This window comes from Argopecten irradians, chromosome 6, assembly GCF_041381155.1.
Source record: "Argopecten irradians isolate NY chromosome 6, Ai_NY, whole genome shotgun sequence".
In the NCBI taxonomy this organism is placed as follows: domain Eukaryota; kingdom Metazoa; phylum Mollusca; class Bivalvia; order Pectinida; family Pectinidae; genus Argopecten; species Argopecten irradians.
Window position 1 is genome coordinate 8,414,116 of NC_091139.1, and position 22,739 is coordinate 8,436,854.

Below are 22,739 nucleotides of genomic sequence, written 5' to 3' on the forward strand. Positions count from 1 at the left end.
TTGACAAATTTAAAGTGCGCCATCGAATTTCCTGTCTAATGTACCAAACGCAATTTAGAAATCTTCACAATAAGACAAGGCTAACAGTACACACTTACCTCGATTTGTGGAGAGTGGAAACTATCCTACCTAGGCTAAATCTCGATTTGACACACCAGCATGCGTATCTAGATACTTATACGAGTGCAGTGACAGCCCGGGGGTGATATGTCACTTCAAGGTCAAAGGTCACACGGTACATACCGTAGATATGTATTTCTCCGCGAAACCCATTAAGATGAAAAGATATGGCGATCTGTGTCTGTTGTATTCAATGTCAATTTTATCACAGTTCCCGTGTCACTTTTATGATAGTTTCAGAGGACGGAATTTTATTCATGAAGTTATTTTGAAACTTGAGTTAAACTGAAAATATTCATAGTTTTGGTTGACTATGCATGCATGATGGCACATTCTTGATTGTTATAACAGATGGAGAAGAGCGATATATTAGCTACATATGTAATTCACCTAAGAGTTATTGTATACAGGTAAACTATCAATATATGTAGTTAAAGTCCAGATGTACACATTTATCTTAAAGTTTTATGTGCCGTAACTGGGCGAAAATTATAATGATTTTGAGCAGTATTGCTAAAAATCATTTTCTACTCTTTGTTGTACTTGTAAAATTAAATCCAATGCATTGAAAGTACTGTAATTTTCTAAATGTTAGTAACTTTTGGTGATGAATAACATATTAAAAGCTCATCTTAATTCGTAGGTATCAAAAATACGGCACATATAACTTTAACAATTGGATTTGAAATATTCGATCCTTGTGAGCTTGAAGAGGTCATTTCATATGATACATTTCCAGTTGCTTTCCAAGAAACGAAAACGTGCATGTTGAACTCTAAATAGTTATAAACTACATGTACCATTGAGCAATGCTTTCCGGGGATGTATGCTACCCTTGAGTCTTTTATTAGAAAAATGTGACAACACATAGCCTCTGGCTGCGACCTTTGATAAAGGATTAGTATAATTTTAAAGTGATACCAATGATATTGGTGATGAACTCATTATCTATGAAGTGCCTGTTCTTAACCTTAGAAAGAAAATTCTATCAGAAATTAAGATAATAATAATATTAACTATCTAAATCTCTGACTTCTACACGAGGCTAAATATTTTTAAATTTTCATATCTAATGACTCTACGAATATAAAAATATTCACAGATTTATGTAAATTTATCAAAGTTATCTTTAAAAAGTTATACAATTTGTCCTCCTTCTTTAATGTTGCATTTGTTGAATGTTGTAAACATGTTTCCCTACACAATGTATTTTGTAATGATACTAATTAAGTTTGAAGTTTGACAGAAAATGATAATGCAAGATGTCCTCAACATTGCAGTCGTACCATGAATTTCAGTGTATTGGTTAATGAGAAGAAGTCTTTTAAACGACCAACCGGACAATATCCTCACCACCCAAAGACAGTTCACCAAGAATTTTCTTTTCTGTAGGCCAAGTCCATTTGAACGTAACCAAAATACTTCAAACATTGGTTACAAGAATTACGTAGCTTATTAATGAATCCCTTTTCACAACACGAAAGTTTCTGCAGTAGGACGTCTACAGAAGCTAATGATAATTTGTATTGGAAAAAGTCCTGGATAAATCGTGGTTGGTTAGATAACGTCTAGGGTGACGTGTTGCTAGATTGCAGTATGGTCGTAATATGACTATTCGTTAGACTACAGTTTATTCTTATTGTGACTATTTAGAAGACTGCAGTTTATTCGTAATGTGGCTATTTAGAAGACTGCAGTTTATTCATAATGTGACTATTTAGAAGACTTCAGTTTATTCGTAATGTGACTATTTAGAAGACTGCAGTTTATCGTAATGTGACTATTTAGAAGACTGCAGTTTATCGTAATGTGACTATTTAGAAGACTGCAGTTTATCGTAATGTGACTATTTATAAGACTGCACTTTATTCGTAATGCGACTATTTAGAAGACTCTTTGGGAGACTGCAGTATGCTTGTAATGTGACTATTTGGGAGACTACAGTATGTTCATAATACAGTTATTTGTGGGATGCAGTATGGTCGTAATGTGACTTTTTGGTAGACTGCAGTATGTTCGTAATGTGACTCTTTGATACAATTACATATGCACGTAGCTGTTCTGTAATAATGTTTCAAAACGTCACATCCGACAATAATTGTTTTAAAATTAAACGTACTAATAGTATAATTATTGTCAATTTGTCTTGTTACGCACTGTTTAGTGTGTCACTTGGGAAAAATGTAAGAATTTTTATGTATAACGATATTGTTACATGTTTAATAACCCAATTCGTCTTTATCACGAGAACAAATTGTACACGACCGCTGTCTTATTTCAGTGTTTGTCATCAGTAATGGGGTCAAGTATCATTGAATATTAGTGGAGCATCACGTTCTAAAGCGAAGAAATCAGACTGCTGTACCACAGGCGTTTGACTCTATAGACATTTTTCTCCCTATATATGCAATACTGTGTACATATATGGAGAGAAACATATCTATAGAGTCAAACGCCTGTGGCTGTACACCCAATAAATAACATAACTTTGACGATTTTTTTGTTATTTTCAAAAATATATATAATGCTAATATTTGGACATGAAAGCCAACAAATATATGCATTTCTTTAATTAGGTCTTGTCTGAAAAGTAAAAAGAGACGCTTAACTTGAAGCGAATTCGGCTCGGGTATGGATACAGCGTACATATTTTACCTTGTTGATCGTATATTTAAATTCAATTAAAAAGTGGTAAAAATACTGTGAATTTGTCAATGTTTTTGTTGGTTGTTTTATTTTTCCTAAGGGATGTAGAGCAATAGTTTGTGTACCACAAAAGGGATGTCATGTAATATATGTCTAATCCAACCATCCGAGACGATGTAATAAGAGCGTGATCACTGGAGCGTAAAGAGATGGTACAGCGATACAGTACGAAAGATTTTTAAATGGTGATTCCTCGACAGAAACCAACCATAGAATATTTATCAAATAGAAGATATATTTTTAGAAAACAAATCACACATGTAATAGCATACGGTCACTTGAGCAACCTCAGACGACAAAGTTTGTACGACAAGTTTCTACACATGTCAATGCTCATTAATTACTATCTGTACACAATACTATAAATTAGTCAATATTGACTAATCTATAAGTCATTAAGAAGTTGATTGCTTTCATATGTGAAAATTGAACGATCAACATCTATCGCCACAAGTCTATCTTATTGGTAGCTATAACGTGCAGTCTCCAAAGAAGATGTACTTTCTGACAAGTACTGTATGCGACATGCACGCACGGCACACGTGCAGATCACGTGTTTCGCTAATACCAAAGTTTTGTTATAATGTATCGTATAAATATCCTGTTTATACTGTAGGATTGGAGTGTCTACTTAGACTACGTATCCTGTTTATACTGTAGGATTGGAGTGTCTATCTAGACTACATATCCTGTTTATACTGTAGGATTGGAGTGTCTATCTAGACTACATATCCTGTTTATACAGAAGGATTGGAGTGTCTATCTAGACTATGTATCCTATTTATACTGTAGGATTGGAGTGTCTATCTAGACTACATATCCTGTTTATACTGTAGGATTGGAGTGTCTATCTAGACTACTATCCTGTTTATACTGTAGGATTGGAGTGTCTATCTAGACTACATATCCTGTTTATACTGTAGGATTGGAGTGTCTATCTAGACTACATATCCTGTTTATACTGTAGGATTGGAGTGTCTATCTAGACTACATATCCTGTTTATACTGTAGGATTGGAGTGTCTATCTAGACTACATATCCTGTTTATACTGTAGGATTGGAGTGTCTATCTAGACTACATATCCTGTTTATACTGTAGGATTGGAGTGTCTATCTAGACTACATATCCTGTTTATACTGTAGGATTGGAGTGTCTATCTAGACTACATATCCTGTTTATACTGTAGGATTGGAGTGTCTATCTAGACTACATATCCTGTTTATACTGTAGGATTGGAGTTCTATCTAGACTACGTATCCTGTTTATACTGTAGGATTGGAGTGTCTATCTAGACTACGTATCCTGTTTATACTGTAGGATTGGAGTGTCTATCTAGACTACGTATCCTGTTTATACTGTAGGATTGGAGTGTCTATCTAGACTACATATCCTGTTTATACTGTAGGATTGGAGTGTCTATCTAGACTACGTATCCTGTTTATACTGTAGGATTGGTGTCTATCTAGACTACTATCCTGTTTATACTGTAGGATTGAGTTCTATCCTTAGACTACATATCCTGTTTATACTGTAGGATTGGAGTGTCTATCTAGACTACGTATCCTGTTTATACTGTAGGATATGAGTACTGATTGGAGTTTATCTAGACTAATATCCTGTTTATACTGTAGGATTGGAGTGTCTACTAGACTATATCCTGTTTATACTGTAGGATTGGAGTGTCTATCTAGACTACATATCCTGTTTATACTGTAGGATTGGAGTGTCTATCTAGACTACATATCCTGTTTATACTGTAGGATTGGAGTGTCTATCTAGACTATATATCCTGTTTATACTGTAGGATTGGAGTGTCTATCTAGACTACTATCCTGTTTATACTGTAGGATTGGAGTGTCTACTAGACTACTATCCTGTTTATACTGTAGGATTGGAGTGTCTATCTAGACTACATATCCTGTTTATACTGTAGGATTGGAGTGTCTATCTAGACTACTATCCTGTTTATACTGTAGGATTGGAGTGTCTATCTAGACTACGTATCCTGTTTATACTGTAGGATTGGAGTGTCTATCTAGACTACATATCCTGTTTATACTGTAGGATTGGAGTGTCTATCTAGACTACATATCCTGTTTATACTGTAGGATTGGAGGATATAGATTGGAGTGTCTATCTAGACTACATATCCTGTTTATACTGTAGGATTGGAGTGTCTATCTAGACTACGTATCCTGTTTATACTGTAGGATTGGAGTGTCTATCTAGACTACGTATCCTGTTTATACTGTAGGATTGGAGTGTCTATCTAGACTACATATCCTGTTTATACTGTAGGATTGGAGTGTCTATCTAGACTACTATCCTGTTTATACTGTAGGATTGGAGTGTCTATCTAGACTACTATCCTGTTTATACTGTAGGATTGGAGTGTTTCTATCTAGACTACATATCCTGTTTATACTGTAGGATTGGAGTGTCTATCTAGACTACTATCCTGTTTATACTGTAGGATTGGAGTGTCTATCTAGACTACGTATCCTGTTTATACTGTAGGATTGGAGTGTCTACCTAGACTACTACGTATCCTGTTTCTACTGTAGGATTGGAGTGTCTACCTAGACTACGTATCCTGTTTATACTGTAGGATTGGATGTCTATCTAGACTATGTATCCTGTTTAAGACTACATATCCTGTTTATACTGTAGGATTGGAGTGTCTATCTAGACTACGTATCCTGTTTATACTGTAGGATTGGAGTGTCTATCTAGACTACGTATCCTGTTTATACTGTAGGATTGGAGTGTCTATCTAGACTACATATCCTGTTTATACTGTAGGATTGGAGTGTCTATCTAGACTACATATCCTGTTTATACTGTAGGATTGGAGTGTCTACCTAGACTACTATCATCTGTTTATACTGTAGGATTGGAGTGTCTACTAGACTACATATCCTGTTTATACTGTAGGATTGGAGTGTCTATCTAGACTACGTATCCTGTTTATACTGTAGGATTGGAGTGTCTACTAGACTACGTAATTCCTGTTTATACTGTAGGATTGGAGTGTCTATCTAGACTACATATCCTGTTTATACTGTAGGATTGGAGTGTCTATCTAGACTACATATCCTGTTTATACTGTAGGATTGGAGTGTCTACCTAGACTAAATATCCTGTTTATACTGTAGGATTGGAGTGTCTACCTAGACTACGTATCCTGTTTATACTGTAGGATTGGAGTGTCTATCTAGACTACGTATCCTGTTTATACTGTAGGATTGGAGTGTCTATCTAGACTACATATCCTGTTTATACTGTAGGATTGGAGTGTCTATCTAGACTACATATCCTGTTTATACTGTAGGATTGGAGTGTCTATCTAGACTACATATCCTGTTTATACTGTAGGATTGGAGTGTCTATCTAGACTACATATCCTGTTTATACTGTAGGATTGGAGTGTCTATCTAGACTACGTATCCTGTTTATACTGTAGGATTGGAGTGTCTACCTAGACTACGTATCCTGTTTATACTGTAGGATTGGAGGTGTGTCTATCTAGACTACATATCCTGTTTATACTGTAGGATTGGAGTGTCTATCTAGACTACATATCCTGTTTATACTGTAGGATTGGAGTGTCTATCTAGACTACATATCCTGTTTATACTGTAGGATTGGAGTGTCTACCTAGACTACTATCCTGTTTATACTGTAGGATTGGAGTGTCTATCTAGACTACGTATCCTGTTTATACTGTAGGATTGGAGTGTCTATCTAGACTACGTATCCTGTTTATACTGTAGGATTGGAGTGTCTATCTAGACTACGTATCCTGTTTATACTGTAGGATTGGAGTGTCTATCTAGACTACGTATCCTGTTTATACTGTAGGATTGGAGTGTCTATCTAGACTACATATCCTGTTTATACTGTAGGATTGGAGTGTCTATCTAGACTACGTATCCTGTTTATACTGTAGGATTGGAGTGTCTATCTAGACTACGTATCCTGTTTATACTGTAGGATTGGAGTGTCTATCTAGACTACGTATCCTGTTTATACTGTAGGATTGGAGTGTCTACCTAGACTACGTATCCTGTTTATACTGTAGGATTGGAGTGTCTATCTAGACTACGTATCCTGTTTATACTGTAGGATTGGAGTCATCTAACTACTATCTTTTATACTGTAGGATTGGATGTCCTAGACTACTATCCTGTTTATACTGTAGGATTGGAGTGTCTATCTATACTTGTTATAGATGGTGTAAGACTACTATCCTGTTTATACTGTAGGATTGGAGTGTCTATCTAGACTACATATCCTGTTTATACTGTAGGATTGGAGTGTCCACTAGACTACGTATCCTGTTTATACTGTAGGATTGGAGTGTCTATCTAGACTACGTATCCTGTTTATACTGTAGGATTGGAGTGTCTATCTAGACTACGTATCCTGTTTATACTGTAGGATTGGAGTGTCTATCTAGACTACGTATCCTGTTTATACTGTAGGATTGGAGTGTCTACCTAGACTACGTATCCTGTTTATACTGTAGGATTGGAGTGTCTATCTAGACTACGTATCCTGTTTATACTGTAGGATTGGAGTGTCTATCTAGACTACGTATCCTGTTTATACTGTAGGATTGGAGTGTCTACCTAGACTACACATCCTGTTTATACTGTAGGATTGGAGTGTCTACCTAGACTACACATCCTGTTTATACTGTAGGATTGGAGTGTCTATCTAGACTACATATCCTGTTTATACTGTAGGATTGGAGTGTCTATCTAGACTACGTATCCTGTTTATACTGTAGGATTGGAGTGTCTATCTAGACTACACATCCTGTTTATACTGTAGGATTGGAGTGTCTACCTAGACTACGTATCCTGTTTATACTGTAGGATTGGAGTGTCTATCTAGACTACATATCCTGTTTATACTGTAGGATTGGAGTGTCTATCTAGACTACATATCCTGTTTATACTGTAGGATTGGAGTGTCTATCTAGACTACATATCCTGTTTATACTGTAGGATTGGAGTGTCTACCTAGACTACGTATCCTGTTTATACTGTAGGATTGGAGTGTCTATCTAGACTACATATCCTGTTTATACTGTAGGATTGGAGTGTCTATCTAGACTACATATCCTGTTTATACTGTAGGATTGGAGTGTCTATCTAGACTACATATCCTATTTATACTGTAGGATTGGAGTGTCTACCTAGACTACGTATCCTGTTTATACTGTAGGATTGGAGTGTGTATCTAGACTACATATCCTGTTTATACTGTAGGATTGGAGTGTCTATCTAGACTACATATCCTGTTTATACTGTAGGATTGGAGTGTCTATCTAGACTACATATCCTGTTTATACTGTAGGATTGGAGTGTCTACCTAGACTACGTATCCTGTTTTTATACTGTAGGATTGGAGTGTATATCTAGACTACATATCCTGTTTATACTGTAGGATTGGAGTGTCTATCTAGACTACATATCCTGTTTATACTGTAGGATTGGAGTGTCTATCTAGACTACATATCCTGTTTATACTGTAGGATTGGAGTGTCTACCTAGACTACATATCCTGTTTATACTGTAGGATTGGAGTGTCTATCTAGACTACGTATCCTGTTTATACTGTAGGATTGGAGTGTCTATCTAGACTACATATCCTGTTTATACTGTAGGATTGGAGTGTCTATCTAGACTACATATCCTGTTTATACTGTAGGATTGGAGTGTCTATCTAGACTACATATCCTGTTTATACTGTAGGATTGGAGTGTCTATCTAGACTACATATCCTGTTTATACTGTAGGATTGGAGTGTCTATCTAGACTACGTATCCTGTTTATACTGTAGGATTGGAGTGTCTATCTAGACTACATATCCTGTTTATACTGTAGGATTGGAGTGTCTATGTAGACTACATATCCATTTATACTGTAGGGTTGGAGTGTCTATCTAGACTACGTATCCTGTTTATACTGTAGGATTGGAGTGTCTACCTAGACTACGTATCCTGTTTATACTGTAGGATTGGAGTGTCTATCTAGACTACATATCCTGTTTATACTGCAGTATTGGAGTGTCTACCTAGACTATATATCCTGATTATACTGTAGGATAGGAGTGTCTATCTAGACTACATATCCTGTTTATACTGTAGGATTGGAGTGTCTATCTAGACTACGTATCCTGTTTATACTGTAGGATTGGAGTGTCTACCTAGACTACATATCCTGTTTATACTGCAGGATTGGAGTGTCTACCTAGACTACGTATCCTGTTTATACTGTAGGATTGGAGTATCTATTTAGACTACGTTTCCTGTTTATACTGTAGGATTGGAGCGACTACCTAGACTACGTATCCTGTTTATACTGAAGGATTGGAGTGTCTATCTAGACTACGTTTCCTGTTTATACTGTAGGATTGGAGTGTCTATCTAGACTACGTATCCTGTTTATACTGAAGGATTGGAGTGTCTATCTAGACTACGTATCCTGTTTATACTGTAGGATTGGAGTGTCTATTTAGACTACGTTTCCTGTTTATACTGTAGGATTGGAGCGACTACCTAGACTACGTATCCTGTTTATACTGAAGGATTGGAGTGTCTATCTAGACTACGTATCCTGTTTATACTGTAGGATTGGAGCGTCTATCTAGACTACACATCCTGTTTATACTGTAGGATTGGAGTGTCTATCTAGACTACGTATCCTGTTTATACAGAAGGATTGGAGTGTCTATCTAGACTACGTATCTGTTTATACTGTAGGATTGGAGTGTCTATCTAGACTACGTATCCTGTTTATACTGTAGGATTGGAGTGTCTATCTAGACTACGTATCCTGTTTATACTGTAGGATTGGAGTGTCTATCTAGACTACATATCCTGATTATACTGTAGGATTGGAGTGTCTATCTAGACTACATATCCTGTTTATACTGTAGGATTGGTATATAGGATTGGAGTGTCTATCTAGACTATACATCCCTGTTTATACTGTAGGATTGGAGTGTCTATCTAGACTACGTATCCTGATTATACTGTAGGATTGGAGTGTCTACCTAGACTACGTATCCTGTTTATACTGTAGGATTGGAGCGTCTACCTAGACTACGTATCCTGTTTATACTGTAGGATTGGAGTGTCTACCTAGACTACATATCCTGTTTATACTGTAGGATTGGAGTGTCTATCTAGACTACATATCCTGTTTATACTGTAGGATTGGAGTGTATATCTAGACTATACATCCCGTTTATACTGTAGGATTGGAGTGTCTATCTGGACTAAACGCCACATCTTCGATAGATAAAAGATTCCCAAGCCCGCTGTAAAAAATCTATAAAAGTTCACTAAACTAATTCGAGGGGCAGATCTGTGTCTGAAACCTCTAACTTAACCATGGTTATCGTCCTAAGACACTGTCTAGGGTATCAACTTGACAAGAACCCAACCTACCCGGAACCATTGTTCTCTAGCCGACCACTCAAGGTGTACGTGTTCAACTGAGAGGACGATCACGTTTCTTATACGAATTTTATAGGGATATTCCACATACCTTAAATTCACTGTGTTCGTCTTTTGGAGCCGAATATCAATTATTAAACAATAAAAAATATAATTTAATTTATGCCATTTCAAAATTACCTTTTCGACAAACGTCTGTAAGATGCTACAATGCTAATTGCAACAAGAGTATTATAATAGTCAGTGTTAAACCTCTATTTATAGAATATTGCATTATAAAATCTTACAAGAATTCGAGGTAAAACTACGGAAATGAGTTCCCGGGAGGTCGTGTACACAAAAAGTAAAAAAAAATGCCGTACTTGAATTTTGATAATTTTGGTCGTGAATAGAACAAACGCCCAAGAACGGATTAAAGCATGATACGGACATGATATCTAACTAGATGAAGATAGTTTGATTGATCGTATTAATCGGCACTGAGACTCACAGAGAGAGGGACGCAGACCTAGAGTTCCTGAAGTTATAGCGTCCTCTGTTCTCTCTATTCAAACTTCGGTCAATGCACAACGTCGGGTAAAATAGGATTTCGTAGTTGATACAGTACAACAGGGAAAAAACAAACACGTAAAAATAGGATTCTGGCCAGTGTTATGTATCATCTACCAATTAAAAACGCGAACAAGTTGATGGCGACTATTGTAGTTTGTCCAAGTATAAAACAATAACGTAAGACAATGACTGTACCATAGGCGTGCGTTCTTCAGATAGAGAATGGTACTTACATTTATTATATGTATGTACATTCTGTATAATTTATTTGATATCATATATTTACTAGTATTCGGTGAATGTCAATTTATCATAATTCATTTCATAGTAGCAATTGGGTTTTCTAAACACAAGGTAAGTTCTGACCACGATTACGATTTGGGACCGAGGACAGACGAACAGATTATCGAATATAGAATATTTCCATATATGAGGACCGTTTACGAGCACACAGTATTGAACTAGAAATCGATATCCGCAGAGTAATGTCTTTACATAAACTAGACACCAACTTTGGTGAATACTGCCCATTTGTAATGAACCCACCCTGACCTTGACCGGCGCAGGACGGGGAACATCACGTGGTTTGTTGTAATTACCATTATGGAGAGATAAGGCAGGTTTGGTAACGGATCTATCAGACCAGTGTCATTAACTGACATGCGCATAGAACTCCTAGGTGGCGCCACATTGGCCGCGAGACGACAGTACCAATGTCATTAAAGCAACATTTTCGCACCATCAAGAGTGAAATCTCGGCAGAAAGATTGACAATTTCCTATATAATTAAACCTCAAATACCAACAAGAGATTTAATTTGATTTGTCGTTTCAAAGACACCTTACCAGTACCTTACATCTATCATGCCAGAATATCATGAAAGCATCATAACAAAAGAGTTACATATTTATGCAAAGCCTTTCTTATATAATACACAACAAAACCATAATACCGAAGTCCAATATCTCAGCGGGAAAGAACAGAAGTTTGGAGACAACTGGAAAACACAATGTGAATAAAATGTTATGTTCCTGCAGAGAAATCGAATCTTGTATGTATGTGTGTATCACGTACATCTGAAAGGATTCAATGTTTTTACTATCTCAGGTGGAAACTGAGTGATGGCGACTGGACCAATACATTTGTATCTCAAACAGAAAACAATGGCGTAATGTCAGACTGAAACATACCTTTCCATATCTGTAATGATCTGGAATAAGGAAATACTGTGGAAAACGGGGAATATTATTACCTAGAAATGAAAATTTATGGTTGGGGAAATGGCACCATCCATTTACTTGAACTTGTCTATTTAAATTGGTCTTATTTGTTCAGATTCTTGTTATTCATTCCCGCATTATATGAAAACTAGCTAATTGGGGAATCATTTCCTATGGGTATCTCATTAGCGTATTGAAAATTTTGGTTACATATTCTGTTATTCTGTATTCTAATCCCAAATAATGATTTCATACATTCGTTATGTGTTCGGTCCCGAAATCATAGTGCCTGATTAATGAGATGACAGTGAACAAATCAATATTGGGAAACACCCATGGTTCTTTAATCATAAATATCGCAGCTTGTAACATGGAACTACGAACTACTTCACACATCATCGTAATTATTTTGAAAATTAAATGGATCATATGTAATGTCATCTGGTTATTGTAATTACCGTCAAACCCGATGACAACGGCAAAACTTACTGGTCAATTTCAGGTCAAGATTTCTTGACCGGAAATTCAGCTTAGGAAGAATTTCCTCCTGTGTAAGGATACCAAAGGAACATGGTACAATTGCCCTTTACAGACAGGTACCTATACAGAGGTTAATTATGTAGTAAATTGCACCAAATGGGGTTGATTAGCTGCGATGACGTAGCTCTGAACGACGGACGGATGATTTTTGACAGATGGTCGCACGGAGTGAAGGCAAGGTATAATTATTCGTTCTAGGGGTTGATGAGGCCGTCCTTTATAGCCAGATATCCTTTATATAGAGGTGTCCTTTATAGCAGGTTTGACTGTACTGTCTCACGGTGCCCATTGACGTCATTAAATAAAGCATCGATGACCAATGGTCTGTACTAATTACTCAAAATGGATAATACGCATGTGTCAAAATATAATTCCAATAATGAGCCCTTCAAAATGTCACTTTTTAATTATGCATTTGACAGTTCCATTCCGTATCTGCAACGCTCCACTCCGGTGTTACAATATTGATAGAATATGTCTGAGAAATAAAAAAAGATGACCCGAGTTTATCGCGTTCACATCCAATTCCTAGGAGAGACGCGCGTGAAATCCCAGTCGTCAATAACTGCATTATTTACATTGATAGGCGTTACCATGGTAACACAGTTACGCATTCCCTGGTAACGACTAGCGTAAATGAAGAAATATATACGGTTCCTAAAAAAAATATATGATGCCCGTAAATTTGGGATTGGAAGCTCAGTATTACGCTAGGTCTGGTGCCATTCTCAAAACCTGTACAGACAACATACAATATATAAGTAATAAACATATCGTCCTAGTAATGGGGCAGTGCGTGCTGTTCATTCCTCCTAAAACTTCAAGGTCAATTGATGACAAAACGGAACCTTGAAATATACCCGCTTGAATGTCAAACATAAGATTCATAACAAAATCAGTTTGCAGGTCCAAAAGGGTTAGAAACCAAACATAAAATCAAGACGTCTGTTTACTGGAACAGTACTCGTCTTTCAGACTCATAACATATATCAATGCAAACAAGTTCCGAAATCCTTATAGAACATGGACGTATATTTATTCGGAAACAGTATCAATTATAAGAGTAAATAGCATAGAACATTCCATGGATAACATGCATACATTCAGCAAACCTAAAATAATTCAGGCCAAATCAGACGTCTGGTTGGGATTTCTAGATGTCAGAAATGTTTCTTTTATTATCGTAAATGTTCATAAGGATTCGTCAGTGATATTAAGGACACCAAACTCTATAACTTGTCAGTGATGTTAGGGACACCAAACTCTATAACTCTAAATTCTATAACTTGTCAGTGATGTTAGGGACACCAAACTCTATAACTCTAAATTCTATAACTTGTCAGTGATGTTAGGGACACCAAACTCTATAACTCTAAATTCTATAACTTGTCAGTGATGTTAGGGACACCAAACTCTATAACTTGTCAGTGATGTTAGGGACACCAAACTCTATAACTCTAAATTCTATAACTTGTCAGTGATGTTAGGGACACCAAACTCTATAACTCTAAATTCTATAACTTGTCAGTGATGTTAGGGACACCAAACTCTATAACTTGTCAGTGATGTTAGGGACACCAAACTCTATAACTCTAAATTCTATAACTTGTCAGTGATGTTAAGGACACCAAACTCTATAACTTGTCAGTGATGTTAGGGACACCAAACTCTATAACTCTAAATTCTATAACTTGTCAGTGATGTTAGGGACACCAAACTCTATAACTTGTCAGTGATGTTAGGGACACCAAACTCTATAACTCTAAATTCTATAACTTGTCAGTGATGTTAGGGACACCAAACTCTATAACTCTAAATTCTATAACTTGTCAGTGATGTTAAGGACACCAAACTCTATAACTTGTCAGTGATGTTAGGGACACCAAACTCTATAACTCTAAATTCTATAACTTGTCAGTGATGTTAGGGACACCAAACTATATAACTTGTCAGTGATGTTAGGAACACCAAACTCTATAACTCTAAACTATAACTTGTCAGTGATGTTAGGGACACCAAACTCTATAACTCTAAATTCTATAACTTGTCAGTGATGTTAGGGACACCAAACTCTATAACTTGTCAGTGATGTTAGGGACACCAAACTCTATAACTCTAAATTCTATAACTTGTCAGTGATGTTAGGGACACCAAACTATCTATAACTCTAACTCTATAACTTGTCAGTGATGTGTAAGTCATCATACAGCTGTTTCCTCTTTCAAGGACTCGATTTGAAACGCGAAAGGTGACAAAAGGTGATCAGACACAACATTTAAATATACTAAACGCTGCCATAATCAGATTAGTATTAACGAGCATGATTCATATCTCTTGCAAAGAACTCCGACCAGATTTGCATTTGAAAAGCATTACTTATGCTTGTACAATAGATTGGCACCAAACCATCATGTCATATTATAATGCGTTACATTGTCAACCATCAGGTCACAACAAACTATAAAACAAAATGGTCCTTAATGTGACAACAAAATACCAATTATGATTCTTACCCCTGGCCTGTCAGACATAGAAATCTCCCCAACGCTCGGACGTCTTACTCGTGCGAACTGACCAATACGTCGCGAGCGGTCATACTGTATGGTGAAACCCTAGAGAGCTGGTGATTTGGGAGACGGGCGTCGAGGGTGCAATGGTTCTTCCAGTCTAGGGATCGATATACACATTACGGTGAGCGAACTCAGCGTCTGAAGCAAACATCCATTACAGATCAGGTTCTGTGTCACAACTTATTGTGAGGAAAATAAACAGAAAAATCCCAGGAGTGTGTGCTCCTTAAGAAATGGCCAGAATTTCAAGAATTTTTATTATGATGATAAATACAAATCTAAAGAGTTACAAAATTGTTTGAATAATTTTTTTTCTGCATGATGATAATAAGGGCTTTGGCATTACATTACACTGTATAAGTTGTGTTTGCAATGTCGATGCAACGGCAACTTAATCTGTCGCTGTTTGTACGATTTGGGTCAATTTCCGGATCCGATTTTATATTCCACATACAATGCGAAAGCCATATGGTCAGCAAGAAAATTGGTCCGACGGGAGGTTGTAATACGACCATAAATAGTCGGAACCGGACTTAGTTGTCCGGAAGCTGGACATCGGATATTATCGGCTGTGTATCGCTCAGCCAGTCTCTCTTTTATTGGTTAATATATTCAGTAATTAGTGTTCCTAGACTCTGAGTGTTCTTTATGGTAAACTAACGAGGAATATTCGAATTGTGAAATTATCCGATTTGTGATATACATTATCAACACAATGGGAGTTTTGAGTTGAGGAAAAGAAGAATAAGTACCATATGTGGCATAAGTATTAGATAAAAATTGAATTCATCACGATATTTTGCACGTTTCTCTTACAACATTTACTTAAAACAACTGTATTTATTTGGGTTGTTTATAAAACTAATATGTTGGCGGACCTTTGGGATGTAAATTTCCTTGGCGATTGGTTCATTACAGATCATGTCACCTCTATCAACGTAATCCGTACTCAAGGTACAAATACACGTACGTTACGTTGTCCATGTCCACAGAAACCGTTCGTCGTGAACAATAACAATTCCGTCTCTCTTTCCAAAGCAATGGTATTTATAAAAACACGAAGAGATAATTAAGATATGAAATAAGATGACATTTAGTAGATTAGAAGTGATTTCGACTGATGTGAGTCAATTACTGTCGTAATGAGTTGAAGCCGGTATCAGTAGGTTGTCTCTAATGATGGGGAATTTAGTTACCGTCAACCGACACAAACTCCAGGGTCCGATCGATACGTCTCCGCCACGATACTGGTTAATAGGGCCTATATGCGGGATAACAAACCCGGTGATTTTGTATCACCGAACGTCCATTTATATACAGGCAATTCGACCTGAGAAGTTAATAAGTATCATTTATCAATGCCATTATTTCTAAAACTACAAGACCTTGTTCACATTCACCAGTGACAACGCGCGCTATGTCACGGTATTACGCCTGTTTGTCTAATGATTTGTATAAAATGGCGAATTGCACAACTCTGATACAATGGGATAATGTCTTATGTAATTTTCTGTTATTTCAGTATCCCACTTTTCCTCATCCACAGTAGGCCTGTTTCCCTCCCCCCCCCTCCCCCTCTTCAATCGTGTGGCATTCTGATCTATCAGTTACTTCCAATCACGGCACTCCTTCAGAGTGAAACTTCAAAGGGAAGTAACTCTGAAATAGGCGATTTATACTCTATGTGCCTACAACGCATGTATTCGATAGTTTGGGTCCCTGCTATCTGTTAGTTAAATCATAAGCCTATACAATATCACCAGGTCTTTGAGGATATTTAATAAAGACATGATGTATCTCATTTTTGTCGTATTCATTCAAACATTCTGATCTTTCAGAGTTACTTCCCCTAGTTTCAATTTAGACATTACTAATAACGAAGGGAAGTAACTCTGGTATATCGGAATTCCGCGTCTTCGCAGCGTCAGAATTGTCAACCTAATGATTTTTCGACGTACACACAAGAATACATAACCAGACGATCGACTGCCTGAATTTACTTAGATCAGCATATGTTTTTTTTTCTTTTACGGAAGTTGAAGTAATCATATGCACACATGTATGCTTTTACTTTTCCTTACATTCATTTGCAAATTTCGGTTCATAATCAGACACATGGTATACTCGGATATTAATTAATGCGACTAAATTGAAATATTTGATCAGCTATTGATAAGTCGATATATAAAGTTATTGGCTATAATCTACGCGATACCACGTATCAAATATTATACATTAATGATATGGATACAGATCTCTAACACTATCCGATTACAATATATATGCTATTATTAGGTTGGGCTCGGAGCTTTCATAACATCATCCTGGAATCACCATTTACGCGCGTGACAATCTGGTTTATTCTACAGACTACAGCGCAGCTAAAGTCGTATAATAATTTGATATATACTATATATAATGTTTGTATACCATTAACCGCCTGTGCACGGAGATACTGATGATGTTTTATAAAGGTTAATGGTCTGGGTATACATGTCGTCTGCCAGGGTCTACACAATGTCGCTCAACAAATAAATCTATAAAAATAGTTGAGTGCGTCTGTACTAAAGTGAACATGGTTGTTACAAGACGTTAATCTAATTATCAAAATCAAAATGATTTTTACGTAATATATGCATGTCTTTCTCCCATTGACATCATCGGTAACCCAGTGTCAGCAATGTATCAATGTATTTACGGATATTCACGTTAGTGTGTATATCGCCTTGGTTACTGACGACGTCCCATTGATAGTCAATTGTATATATGAAAAATACTGGTACAATTTGATGGAACTCACAAACATAGACTTATTTGTCATGAACCTTAATGTTTGAGCTCTTAATATTGAAATTCAAAAATCAAAACACTAAAAACATTGTGATGTGTTTGCCTTGGTAACAGAAATGACGGAAGAAAACAGTCCACGTTTATCATGTAACACATTTATTCAAAAGGTTAGAATTTAATTAATATATGAAATGGACAAGGAATATTGGCATTATTAGTAAAATTTACCCAAACAGTGAGAATAGAATACTGATAGGAATTTTTCACGGAAGTAGTATCCTATTCCTGTTTTGTAAGTAAAAATAACCTGTGTTGGCGGTGTTTAACACTTAAAGGGACAATTCAGTCTAAGAGAACATTAAAATTAGCAGGAGGATAATACTGGTCAAAGCCTCGGTATTTACCTTTAAAGGTATGTGTAATAAACATCCGGGGAGGTCATGAGGCGGTTGCGGATCTTTTAGACAGAAAACTTATATATAACCAACCTCTTTTAGCTGGTCTAACAAGTATCAAACCAGTGTATTAACTTTTTTCTCGATTATCATGAACCAATCAAGCTATAACACAGCACACACATTGAACTGCACATTTTCAAAAGCTAAGCCCCCAAAGAAAATTTATCGCTGATAATTCTATAAAAGATAAATATTTTATCATATCACAACATTCCAAACATTTCACGCCCGTGGTGAAAGCTTTGGCTCCTTCGCCAGTGGCTTACATGATGGGGTATGAGCCAAACGATGTTTAATCTGTATAGAACACGTGGAAAAAGCATGGCCAAATCGGCTAAAGTAACGGCCTTGACCTTTTAACCTATACTGACTGGTCAAGATAAATAAACGCGAAGAGATGTGTTAGCCGTCAAACCACGGGATACAAATGTATGCCCGAGGCTTCTACTGGAAACCTACATAAATGCCTACAATGATTGGCCACTGAGTCTAAGTAAATTGAAACACTTTCTTGAATTTATTCATCATAATGGATCGAACTTTGAACGAATAACGTTAATGCGCATGCACACGTATAGGATATACAGTAATACCATTACATAAACCAAACACAAGCAAACCTGTCTATAACGACCACCCAAAGAACAGAGAAAAGATGGTCTTTATAGCCAGGTGGTCCTTATACACAGGTTGGACGTTGTTGTTTGGTATCACAGAAAAGTGGTCTTGTTAAAGTGAACAGTCGGGCAAGGATGGCTAAAGTCGGTGAAAATGGTGTGAATGTATCCAGGATAATTTCTTATGAAATAAAAAAAATAAGATCTCTCGTAAAAAACCTGTCTGCGTACGCAGAAATTAATTTAAAGTATAGGAATTCTAAAACGTCCTCCCGGCTGACTATGTCCGTGGTTACATTTCCACGCAGCCTCGCTTTCAATGCTTTCAATTTTTCTTTATTTCAATGGTCAGAGCTGGGAAACGTAAGCAGAACTTGACCGTCGTATTAATATGTGAGAACTTTTGGAAGGCCAATGAACGCATTTAGACTGGTTTTCTTTGCCCGACTATTCACTTTAAGCAGGTGGTCTTTATACAGAGGTGATCGCTAACGCAGGTTATATTTTTCTCCTATTCCAGAGTCATTAATGGAGGTTTATATATCTACATAGTTACAGCATCCTTCAGCAGAATATATCGTATCTGATTACTATAAATTAATGTCTGTAAAATGAAAATGATACTCAAAGTCGTTTTGAAAAGTTTAAAATTGTCTAATGGAAAACTCCATACAAATCAAGGGGTGTAGAAGGAGTTGAATATCTCAGTGGACAAGCTTTGTTCGTCCATTATTCCTAACCAAGTGACTATATCCTTAGCCTAAAACGTCTTTAAGGAGCACAATCCCCGATACAACCCTAAGGTTTCTGGAAATAAATAGAGATGAGGGAGGGAATGGAAATATAAGTTCGCGGTTGATCATGTTGATAGAGAGTGTAAATTGCGTGGAGCCAGTCTTGTCAGTGTCGAGGAATGGTTAAAATATATTTGTTTTTCTTATCTCTCTCAATTACTTGATGTTTGGTGAGCGTACATTACTCGACATCCCCTGTATACCAGTGGAGAGAGCCTTAATACTCGGAATTCCATCATAGAATATTAAACTGACTTAACAGTGGGGCATCACTGCAGCTGTCAAGTGATTTCTACGTTTGTTGGGGCGCACATGGAGGGATATGATTAAAGTGCTGTCAGCTTAACACGCAGAAAAGAAAATAGATTTGATATAATAAATAACAGTTCATTATTGAATGGTTTGTTACGAAATTTTGTGCCGAATAAAAAATTTCATAAAGTACTGGTTGTTTGTTTTTCTGTGTTTATTTTGTCCCAAAAAATCACGGTGACGTAATGTATGCTAACCATACATGGCGAAATTATGCCGATGTTCATAACTCGTTCAGGCGAGCCATGGATGTGACGAGTTTCTTATTTCAAAGTGATACAGATGTTTAAGTCGATAACCAATTGATAACACTATCATTCACACCCAGTCTGTGCGTATGTACTGGTTTACACTGAACGGTTATCAAACAACTTCAATTACACGTAAGTAATTATTTCAAGTCTGAAATGAAAGTCGTCGTAATTGACGAGTAATTAAGAATTAATTCTACAAATTAGATTTACTGGCACAGAACCTGATAGCGAAGCAGGAATAATATGTGTTTCCAAGTCGCGTGCTCTGATTAATGATGCATGAACATTCGTACTTTTTATTTGGCGAAGATTATTGCAACTTGGTTCAGACGCAGTAAAACTTCCAGATGAGGTAGATCAAACAAGGAGGGAAATATATCTAAAACTGAAAGCTGATATATAATAAAAAGTAATCACTGATATGTTTGCCAGTGCTCGTCTAAAACGGATCATTAACTTCCGCGATCAGTAGCTATATATAGCCAACGAACACCCGAGTGTGATCCAGTTCAACCGATCGAACTGGGATAAGGAAGGCGATCCAAACTTGTTTTAGAAAGTAAACCATTTATTACAGTATATCGTAACGTATATTTTGACCTAAATCTCGAATAATAAATCAATAGATGTAAATATATTTTACAGCAAATTTGGGTTTGAGAAATCGGCCCGATTTCGAAATGTATGGTTACAAAGGGAAATAACTCATAAAAACTATTCAGACGTTTCATTGCATGGAGTTGTTCCGATAAGTATACATATCTCTAGGCAGACAGATAAGAGGGAAGCATCATATTTACATTATATACAAGTGTTCTAATTCGCATATCCGTTCTCGTTTGCAATACCGTCATTAAGATATTTCTATTTCAAGCAAGATGGGGTGAAACCTACAATTTAACTGAATATTATTTTGCTGCACCGAATAACTTACCGATTTATGTATTTACACGCTTTGTGACTTTCCGAGTTATGCATGAATTTATACATTCCAACTGTTGTCTAGTTAGTTGAAACACGGAATACTCTACATATCCTGAATATTGTAATAAGAGCCACATTGTAAAGGGTCACGTATAGCGGGTATACATTATCTGCACCAATCTATGAAACAAATATAGCACTTAGAACAATGGAGCGCACAACAAAAGCCCTGTAAATAGATCTGATTGTATTCCCTCTTTGTATCAGTGGTATAAAAGGGCACCACCAGATAATCACATCATATAGTTCATAATTGTATCGTCTTTGGTATAGTGTATTATCATCATGTTCAACACAGCGATATTAATACACTATGCTTTTAATTTACGCTACAGAGGACCAAGGGCTATTATGTGACTAGAATACATTATTCTGTACTAAGTTTTGCACTAAAATAACCCAAAAACGAAAATGTAAATATATGCTATAATATATGTATATCATCATGTATATTATGAAATGTAACACTCGTGGTATGCTTGAGTGATTTTAAGTATGTTAACATCAAAAAATAATTGCATGTATGCAAAAGAAAAAAAAGGAAAAAAATCAGGCGAAGGACGTACCCCGTGTGATGATTCCCTCCTTGATGCACTGTCTGCGCGTGAGCGTTGGAACGATGATATGTTGAACACGTGCGTCGACACTTGCAGTCTCTGGCGTACAACTGACTGGAGCAAGCTAAGGCAATGGGGCTCTTAATAGTATCACCACGCATGCGCATCACTTCCTTGTCGCGTATCTCAATATTTGTGTGAAAAGCAGTGAAAATACACAAATAAAGCCGAGGTGACGGAAGGGAGAGCTTTGGTACTGGGGTTGTTGGGGAAATTGATTGTGAAGAAAACCGACAAATGATATGATTAGTTGAACTGGCGTGCGCCACGAGGCGGGGTACGGGACACATCCACTGTGCTGTCTGGAGCAGCGCGCGGGTCTACAACAGTGACATCGCTACCTCTCATTAAGTACTGGGATTTTAATAAATATCATATGAGTTTTCATTGCTTTTTGGTTGTTTAACTTAACAATAGCACTTCACACAGTGATAATTTTAGTGTTTGACAATTAATCTTCTAATACCGTGTCAAAACTCTGTATTAGATTCTCAAATATCTTAGAAAGCCATTTTAACAAGGATTTTAATTCATTAAAAGTTTGTTCCTTCTTATCGCATTTAAACATTTAAAAATTCCTAGTATCACCATTGGTGCATGTCCATGTATTTTACATTTTGCGTTTCTTCCGATAGATGTATGCCAGGGTATAGTATCACAGAAGTCTTCAATCAATGTGGAAGAAACGATACACTGTATCGAACCAAAAACCGAAACTGAATTCTGGAAATCT

The 22,739-nt window shown here is 36.6% G+C and overlaps 1 protein-coding gene across 2 annotated transcripts in view; it reads right to left on the reverse strand.

The window, feature by feature from the left end:
• Positions 1 to 22,195, reverse strand: part of LOC138324885 (uncharacterized) — a 34,361-nt gene extending 12,166 nt beyond the window's left edge. The window contains exon 1 of one of the 2 annotated variants that reach the window (XM_069270110.1): positions 21,956 to 22,195. The gene's annotated coding sequence lies outside the window, so the exon portion shown is untranslated. Of the gene's footprint in view, positions 1 to 98; positions 246 to 21,955 lie in introns of those variants that run through there. The other variant, XM_069270111.1, reaches the window with a different exon arrangement.
• Positions 22,196 to 22,739: the final 544 nt, after the last annotated feature.